The following is a 9,811-nucleotide window of genomic DNA, read 5'->3' on the forward strand; positions in this document are numbered from 1 at the left end:
ATGTCCACACAGAAACTTGAACATGAATGTTTATAGCAGCATTATTCATACTAGCCAAAAGATAGAAACACTCAACGTCCATCACTCAGATGAATGGATAAACAATGGAATATTACTCAGACATAAAAAAAGAATAAAGTACCGATACATGCCACAACATGGATGAAGCTTGAAAACATCACACTAAGTGAAAGAAGTTGGTTACAAAAGACATTATGATTCCATTCATATTAAGGTCCAGAACAGGGAAATCCATAGAGACAGAAAGTAGATTAGTGGTTACTGAGGACAGGAACGGGAGGTATAGGGGAATGGGAGGCTGATAGCTGGGGGATACAGGATTTCTTCTAGAGAATGTGCAGAATTGGCAGTGCTGGTTGCACATATCTGTGACTATACCGAGACCCATTCAATTGTACACTTTAAATGAGTGAATTGTATGGTATGTGAATCATATCTCAATAAGGTTTTTTTTTTTAAATCTCTACTCATAATAAATGTCGGAAGCCCACTAACTCAAATTTCTATGGCTATTTTCTCCTTTATAACTGTATTTGACATATAGAAAATGTCTATTGGAGGAACTTCAGTTTTCAACTTGGTGATTCTATGTTCATGTTAGCCTTTTGCGTCATACCAAGTAACATAGAGAGAAATTCCTTGCCCCCAAAAAACTCGAAATATTAAAACTATAACTATGACCAGACAAACGAGCTCATTAACAGAGATTCCGAAAGCCCTTGGGTTTCTAGGATGTCTTTCCATAAAGTCAACTCTAACTATTCTAATCTTGTGTATTAGCCACTCTGGGGTGACTTCGAAGGTGACATCTCATAATGCAAGGGCCGAACCAAGAGCCTCTTTTACGTAATGAACAAAGCTACTCCTATCACAGTTCGATTTCTTTTTAATTCTAAGATATAATGGGGGTAGGAGAGTTGATTTCATCCGAATTGAGGTCCATTTTCATTTTTATAATGTCTTCAGCTAGTTTTTATCATAAATTGTAATTCTCGGGTAAACTTTCATAAGATAAAACCAAGGAATATGACAAGAAATAATACAACTGAAAACACTGACGACAATACTACAGAGTCTGAAAGTCTCGGTTCAGGAGGACAGTACAGAAGAAAGCAAAATCAAAAAGCCTTAAAACTAAATCTTGGCTCAACTACTTATGAGATACATAACCTCTGGCAGGTGACTTAATCCTGAATATCAGTTTATTCATCTGTTAAATGGGGATACTGATAACCTCCTAAAGGTTGTTGTGAGGAATACATGTGATAGTGTGACACATAGTAAACACTTGAGAAGTAGTTCTCCTGTCTCCTTAGGTCAAGGATGAAAGATTGAGCACTGGTTGGTGCTTAAAAGGTATGAAGAAGGGAAAGAACAGAAGATGAGGAATGGCAGAGTTGGGGGGAGTCAGAGGTTAATAGAATATGGTCCACTAAATGAGCTGAAGCCAGATAATCCTGAGCCAAAACAGGAGGCAAGACTTTCCTGTATTCAAGGGGAAAGGGCATTAGACAAAACAACAAAATGAGAGCCAAAGTGGCCTATTGGTGAATTCTTTGAGTTTATAAAGAAGTCGGTCTTTTCAAAAATTTACTCTTGGGATATAATGGAATTATATATGGATCTGGTGGATGACAATAGGATGTGATTAAGTGTGATATCCAGGATGCACTGTTAATAGCAAGTTACTGTTAACAAGGATATTTCTAAAGCCTGAATTTCAGGGGAGAAAGCCTTAATGAAAACCAACATCTAGTCCACATTAGAGTGTCTCCTCTTTTGATACCCCATTAAGAGAAGGATGGAGTTGTGCAACTGCTTTTTACTGAAAAAGAATAAAACCAGTCTTGAACAAGTACAAAAAGTCCAAGTGCCCAAATTTGTTACTGGCAATTGAGCGCCCTCTAGTGTCAGTTAATGGGGAAGACATTCTTTGAAAGCTGCAAAATTGGGAAACCCCGCCAAATTCAAAGCTCTGGAAGAAACTGCCAAACACAGCAATTTTTACATGGATACCTTAAAAGCAGAAAAACATTGAAAAAGCATCAATATGATACAAATGAGTCTTTTGTCATTAAGTTATAGAACATTGTAGGTATTCCCAAAATTTGTGATGAATGAGTGAACAGCCTTAGGTCCATGGCAATCTTGGATTAATGCCACATTGGAGCATTGACATGTCATAAATACCACACCTGTCAAACCAATGCAGCAAAAGAAGACTTGACTGTTCAGGTTTTAGGATACTTTCTGACATAATTCAGTAGGTACCGTGGCTAGGTCACCTAGCTGAAATGAAGAAAATTGCTCTACTGGGTCAACCAAAATAGACATGTCATAAAAGCAAGTCATGTTTTCCTCTCTGAGCTTTGGTGATTTTATCTGCAAAGTTGGGGTAGTGGGGAACATGGCTTGCCTCTGAGTAAAGACTACCCACAATCCCCCATGCTATTAAAGCAGTAAAACATATTTGATTTATTTGTCACCCATGCTGACTTAGGTGGGGGGGAAAAAATGCCCCATTCCATAGCCAAAGCTGTTTTGGCATCAGATCTGTTATTCCCTAAGAGGGGGAAGAAAAAAGCACACAGACTTACCTCAAATTGCTTCCAGTCCAGTTTCTTTTGTTACCAGAAACTTATATTCAGTGGATTCAAAAAGATATGGATTAATTCCCTGGTTATTCCAGTTTTACCCAGAAGGACTGCAAGTCCCAAGAAGAAGGGGGTAAAAACCAACCCCAGCATGCACTGATCTACTCTGATATGAGTGCGTGGATTGCTGGGATAGCCAGCCATGCATTGGTACTTGCATTCTCCCTGCTTTGAGAACGTGGAGAGACGCACCCTAAACCACTTCAATGCAAATGTATGACATACACCGTGCTACTTTCTTTGCTTATAAAATGTACAACACTTTCCTGTTTTTCTTATGCAAATGCCATGTTGTATCTGCAACCTATATTTAGATCCCCTAAATGGTCGGTTACCTGAAATTAAACATCCAAGAGAATATTCTGAGGTACCCTGCCTTTTCCAAAAGCCCCAAAGACCACACCTGCTAATGGTCAATGCTTCAGAGGACTATTCGTTTGGCCTAGAAGTCATAGATTTATGCCTCAGACACTAGAGAGAGGAGCCCAGAGCCTAGACTGTGAAAACTCAAATTATCATTCTCAGTCTTCTATCCAGGACCAAGAGAATAAAGGGAGCCCAGATGCCTTAAATGCATCAAGGCACATGGTGCTGTTGAGAAGAGTACAAATCTGTCCCCCACACAAAGGCCCTCAGGAGAGGGTGCCAAAACAGCAACATTTCCAAAAGCAGGAAGGTAGGTGAGCACTGGGAGTTTTTAAAAACTCAGGCTACCAAATGGCCACCGCAGGCACTGGTTCCTATTTTTAAGTAAGGTCTACGAGGAATGAGGTTGGAGAGGGGCAGAGTCCTTGGTTTTGCTCTGCACTTGCACAATTGTTCTCACGCACCAGGGTGCTTTTAAAACCTGGCAGCCCTGCAGGGGGTTCCTTTGCTGCCTCACTGCAAATGCAGAGGAATGAGGTCTTTTCTTCTCCTGCCTTCTTTTCAGGGCTCATGATCTCCCACACCAGGAGTGCTCTCCCAGTGGATGGGTCAACACATAGCTTATCCAGAACTCAAGGGAAGCCGAAGGAGGTACAGAGAGTTACAAAAGGCATTCGAAGACTCTGCTCTCAAACTAGAGAAGAGGTCAGATAGGTAATGGGACATTATAACAGGATGAAACAAAACACCAAACCCCAAAGCAAAATCCCTTAATTTATCCTCATCATGTGATATTTTAAAAGGTTTTTTTTTTTAATTATTAGAAAAAGACATCTTTTATAAATACTGCTAGATATCCCTAGGTATTCTATGTGTCCTATCCCAGAGAATCAGGAACACCTGATTTTTATTGAAAACCACATTCATTTAAAGAAATCAAAAGTATTTTTAATAGCCTATTAAATCCCTAAGTCTCAGGTGACTAAGTAACTGTTGATTTAATTTTGTCATCAAATAGAATTCGGTGCCTCAAGTTCACAGTGTTGCGTAAAATACCATGAGCAAAGTAATTCAGACAGTATCTCAGAATCTTAAACAACATCAATATTTTATATCAGAAGCCATTTCTCCCCCCAAATATACGTTTCCTGTGTAAGCCGTCTAGCTCGTCCAATGAGAGAAGATTATATAGAGCTTATATAGAGCTTTCCAAGTTCAGACACTATCCTAAAGTGCTTTATCTGTATGAGTCCATTTGACACTCTCAGCAACTCCTTTAGACTCTGAGGATCCTCATTTTACTGGCAGGAAAGATTTCCCCTGTTTCATCAGTATGTAAAACAATAACTGAGGAAAAGGAAACCCACACTAATTAGAAGCCTCAACTTAAGTCTAGATCGACAAATTTCCCAATCTCTCAACTTCTGTCCAAATACTTCTTTCAAGTCCCAAACACCAAAATAAATTTCACTCTCAGATTTAACATTTGCAGTGCTGGGCTTTGTCATCTTACGTAGTGTTATTTTCATTAGTTATCTGAAAGCAAGGAGGAAACTTCCTCTTTTTCAAACATAAAACTGACACACCTTCAAAGCAGCAGGCAACACTGAGCTAGTGCCCCCAACAGCTGGAGAGGTCTCCCCACCTTTTACTTCTCTGTTCTCACACCTCTCCCATGGACTTCCTGTCTCTCTAGGTTCTCCCATAAAGAAAAAACAAATACCAAAATATCAAACCTACTAAAAGTTTTTAAAAGTTTACAAAAGGCAGCAAATAATTCTGCTGACACAATGAAACCATCAAAAAGATATGCTGTAACAAATATATGTGGGACTTTAAACATTTTCCCAACTGCCTCATAATTTGTGACTGAGGTAATGCTTCAGAGCAATACTCATTTGCTTTCTTCATTCTTTTCCATCCTTTTTTCAAGTCCGGTCCCCTCAAGCCCACTATAAATGAGAATATGTGTGTTACTCAGTGGTATGATTACTTTGAGTTTGGGGTTTATTTGTTTTTTGTTGTTATTTTATTTTCAAGATGAAAATAACTTCAACTTCTTCCCAGATGTAAAAATAATACATATCCATTATAAAGAATTGGATACAATACATAAAGAAACAATCATGAAAATAAAAGTCTCCTGAAATCTCACCGTGCTAGTCAGTAACACTGATGGGAGCTTCTTTCTGTGTGCCTAGGTACACACGTATGTATGTGCACACACACCTATGCACTGACACTCCCAGGATCATATCATATGTACTGTTTCATTGTGGGCAACTCTCCCCCTCTTTTCCTCCCTCCCCACACATTAACAGCCTAGAGTGTATTCGTCTAGATTTCCCTTTGTTATCATACACACACATGTACATATTTATATATACACAAGAAGGTTTTTCGGTTCTGTATTTTACAATAATGGAATCATATTACACTCATTTTGCATCTTGCTTTTTTCACTCACCAGTATCTTATGAAAATCTCTCTCAGACATCTGGTAAGGCTATAACTCCTTCCACTTAATGGCCATGTAATATTCTATGGAGTAATATATTTTAATTTTTCAGCCATTCCCTGATTAATGGCTATTCACCATGTTTCCAGTTCTTGGCAACTACAAACTATGCTGCAGTTAACATTCTCGCACACATGTCCTTGCAAATTAGCACTTTTATTTTTATGGAATAGATTCCTAGGAGTAGGATTCCAGAGTCAAGGGGAATATGTATTTTTAATTTTAATAGATGTTACCAGATTGCCTTCAAAAAAGACTGAACACTTTACGACTGAACACTTTACGACTCCCCCACACCCTCACTGGCAACAGGTATAGCTCTTTTTAAAATTGTTGCCAGTTTGATGGATATAAAGCAATACTGTGTTATTAATTTGCATTTCTCTGATTCTGGACCAGTGCATTCATTGTGCAGTTTGTGCACAATTTGATGGAGCTGAAATCCAGCCCCAAAATGGCTTGCAAAACCCAGCATCCTTATAAAATAATATCGAATGTCAATTTAATAATTATTATTTTATTATTAAAAATAATATTTGATTTTTTTAAAAAGTAAAAATAAACATCTTGACTCTGTTTAGTGCAGAAGAAGGACCCTGACCTTTTTACAAGAAGCTGGCAATGGCAGTATTCTGCCTACAAAGAAATTTGAGCATCTTTTTGAATGGCAGTTAGATATTTGGACTTGTTCTTCTGTGAATTTTCTCTGATTATCTGTTGCCCATTTTTCTATTGCATTACTTAGTATTTTCTTGTCAATTTATAAGAATTGAAACTTGTAAAATTGCCTATATAGAAATTAAGCTCTGACTGCCATCTGTATCACAGTTACTATGTATCATTTACCTATTATCTTTGTTTATGGTACCATTTATAATACAATTGTTAAAATTTTTCTAGTCAAATATGTTCATCTTTTCTTTTATAACTTCTGGACTTCCAGTCCTGGTTAAAAAGATCTCCTAGATCCTTAGAAAAATACATATAGCTCCCTAATTTATCTTATAAAATATTTACTTTATTTTTTACATTTATGTTTTTTCCATCTGGAATTTGTGTGTTTTAAGTAAGATAAGGGTTCAAATTTACTTTCTTCTGGGAAGATAACCTATTGAATCAAAATCATTTAAAAAGTAGTTCCTTTATCTACTGAGTTCAAATGCTCATTTATTATATATTAACCTTTCATATGTACCAATTCTGGATTTTCAGTTCTACTCCACTGCTCTATCTAATGATTCTTATACCGATAAAATGTTCTGATATCCAATATTCTTTTTTCCATGGTATCTCAGCTATCCTTCGTGTAGTTTAAGATTATTTTATCTAATTAAGAAAAACCCTGAGCACCCTAAATGTGTTAAGGGTGGAAAATTTGCAAATGGCCAACTTCTGCTTCCATTGTTTAATGTTAAACAGGGTGTAGTTCTAGGAGATATTCTGTGCAAAGATATGCTAATGTTAAGGGTGTCCTTATCCTGTGTTAAGATATGTTAATGGCCAGCCTCTGCTTCTGTAAATCTGCTTGCTTGCTAGAGGGGAGTTTGGGGCTTTTTCAGCTATTCCTTCTAGAGGCTCTGGGGCTGATTCTTTTGTGGGGAGAGTCAGTCACTGGCCAGCCAATAAAGGCTCATAATTAAGGTCAATTGGCTCCGTGGGTCTCAAATTTAACTGGACCACAACAAGTGGAATTGCAGTAAATGTATATATAATTGTGTAAAAAACTGAATTTTTTTTTAAAGCCTGCAGCACCTGCTATTCCTAGGTGGCTTCCCATCCAAGCACTAACCAGGCCCAACCCTGCTCAGCTTCCAAGATCAGATGAGATCAGGAGTGTTCAGGGTGGTATGGCTGTAGACAGAATTGAAATTTTAAATATTGTTTCCATATCCAAGAATGTCATATGCCTTCGCATTTATTCAGATCTTCGTTTCTGGTTTTATAATAATATTTGCAGTTTTCTTTACATAGGTCCTATGTCTTAGTAGATTTTTATCTGAGTATTTTATGGGTTTTGATGTTATTGTGACAAAAATAATACATATTTAAAATCTATCTCCACTATCAAATTATCTTATTAATTCTGGTACCTTTGTTTTGTTTTGTTTTTTAAACTAGATTCTCTCGGTTTTTCTAAGTATGTAATCATATCATCCGGGGGAGTGGAGGGAAAGATAGCTTTTCTCCTGCTTTCTAATTTGCCAGTAGAATTATAATGGTGATTTTAATGAAAATTGTTTTCATGTTTCACCATGTAAGATAATATTTGCTATTGGTTTTCAATAAATAGCTTTTGACACATTTAAGTTGCTTCATTCTACTACTGGTTTTTATTAGAAATGAGATTAATTTTATTAAACACATTTTTAGCATCTATTAATATGATCCTGTGGTTTTTCTCCTTTATTGAAATCATGGATTTTATTGCGATATATCATGATATTGAATCACCTCAATAAAGCTTTTCTAGGGCTGAAATATGGGTGGACGGAGATTGTTCGGTGTTTTGTTGTTGTTTTGCTTGTATATGTGTTTAATAGGCTATTTTTGCTAGATTTTATTTGTTATTTTATTTTGAATTTTTGTAAATATATGTTCATTGGTGAGATTGGTCTATAATTCTCTATTTTTGTACCATCTTTATCAGGTTTAGGTTTTTAAATTATTCTGGCCTTGTAAAACAAATGGAAGAATTTTGATTTTTTTTCTTTTTCTTTTTCTGTAGCTTGGAATATTTTAAATAACTCTGGAATCATTCATTCTTTAAAGGTTAGATAAAATTCCTCTTTGAATCTTTCTGGCCCTCTTCTTTAATGATAGATTTCAAATCATTTTCTGATTTCTTCTATGGTAAGTAATCTCTTCTGGTTTTTTATTTCTCCTTGGGTCAAATTCGATAGTTTGTATTTTGACAGGAACTAATGCATCTTCTCTAGAATTTCAAATTTGCTGTCATAGAGTTGTATGTTGCGGTTTCTCAAAATTCTTTTAACATTTTTCTGTTTTGTAACATGGTTATGTATTCCTTCTCATTCCTAGTTTGTTTGTTTTAATTTTTCTTTTTCCTTTCAAGCCCCTCAAGCCAAATGTATACAAGATTCAGGTTATGTGTTTTTAGCAGAAATACTACAAAAATGATGCTGTGTTGTTCTCACTGCAACCAATCGGATGGTACCTAATCTAGATTTGTGTCATTACTGGTCATATTAATGTTAGTCACCTGATTAAGGTGATACCTGTCATGTTTCTCTACTGTATAATTACTCTTTCCCTCTTTGTAATTTGCTTTTAGGAGATATTTTGAAATTATGTGTATATCCTTACCTCATCAAACATTTGCCCTCTAGTTTCAGCATTCATTAATGTTTCTTTGCTGAATTAATTATTACTATACTGGCTGCCAAATCGTGATTTTTCTAACCCCATCATCCCTCTCTATTTAATTGTTGACATTCTACTATAAGAAAAACTTTTCTCTTTATTTAGTTATATCAGTATGAACTCAATGATTTCTACACCTTGTTCTTTGACTTCCAGCCTCCAAAACTGTGAGAAAATAAATTTCTGTTATTTAAAGCTATCCAGTCTGTTGTATTTTGTTATGGCAGCTCAAGCAGACTAATACAGTTCAGCTGCCACCCACCTCCCCCACCCTCCACCCCCCACCCCCGGTGTCTAACTAGCACTGCCCTGCACATGCTCCCAGCCCACCCCTCAAGTGAGTACATATACTGCTCACCCCACTATGCTCCAGTCCCCCACATGGGCTGACCCCGCTGCTGCTAACATCACTAACATCTCCTTATCCCATATACGCCACCCCCACTTTCTACTCTGGCTCTGACACTCCACACTGGACCACCACGGCCCCTGCTGCTCCCATTCCGCTGTGCCTGTGCCCTCTTTGCCCCCTCAGGTTCTGACGCCTGGTGCCAGCCTCCCGACACCCTCATTACGTAGATGTATGTCTACCTTGCCTAGCCTTACCTAATGACTTTTGGGCTGAATCTCAGCTTTATTCTTACAGGTTTTCGTTTGTTTTGTTTTGTTTTGTTTTTTACCTTGTTCAGGCCAGCTTTCTTTAGGTAGCAATGTCAACTAGAAGAACAGGTGAGGCTGCAAGGATCTGTCCAATTTATTACCCATATCACCTAGTCCTGAGTCTTCAGGGCAGTCCTGCAGAAATCATTAAGTCCTCGAGCACACAGACCTGGTTTCAGTATCTATACAATATAAAAGTCTGTGCTCCTTC

The 9,811-nt window shown here is 37.2% G+C and overlaps 1 pseudogene; it reads right to left on the reverse strand.

Moving 5' to 3' along the window:
* Positions 1-7,299: 7,299 nt before the first annotated feature.
* LOC118601315 lies at positions 7,300-7,418 on the reverse strand (annotated as a pseudogene).
* Positions 7,419-9,811: the final 2,393 nt, after the last annotated feature.

Source organism: Rousettus aegyptiacus, unplaced genomic scaffold (assembly GCF_014176215.1).
Source record: "Rousettus aegyptiacus isolate mRouAeg1 unplaced genomic scaffold, mRouAeg1.p scaffold_m13_p_3, whole genome shotgun sequence".
Lineage (NCBI taxonomy): Eukaryota > Metazoa > Chordata > Mammalia > Chiroptera > Pteropodidae > Rousettus > Rousettus aegyptiacus.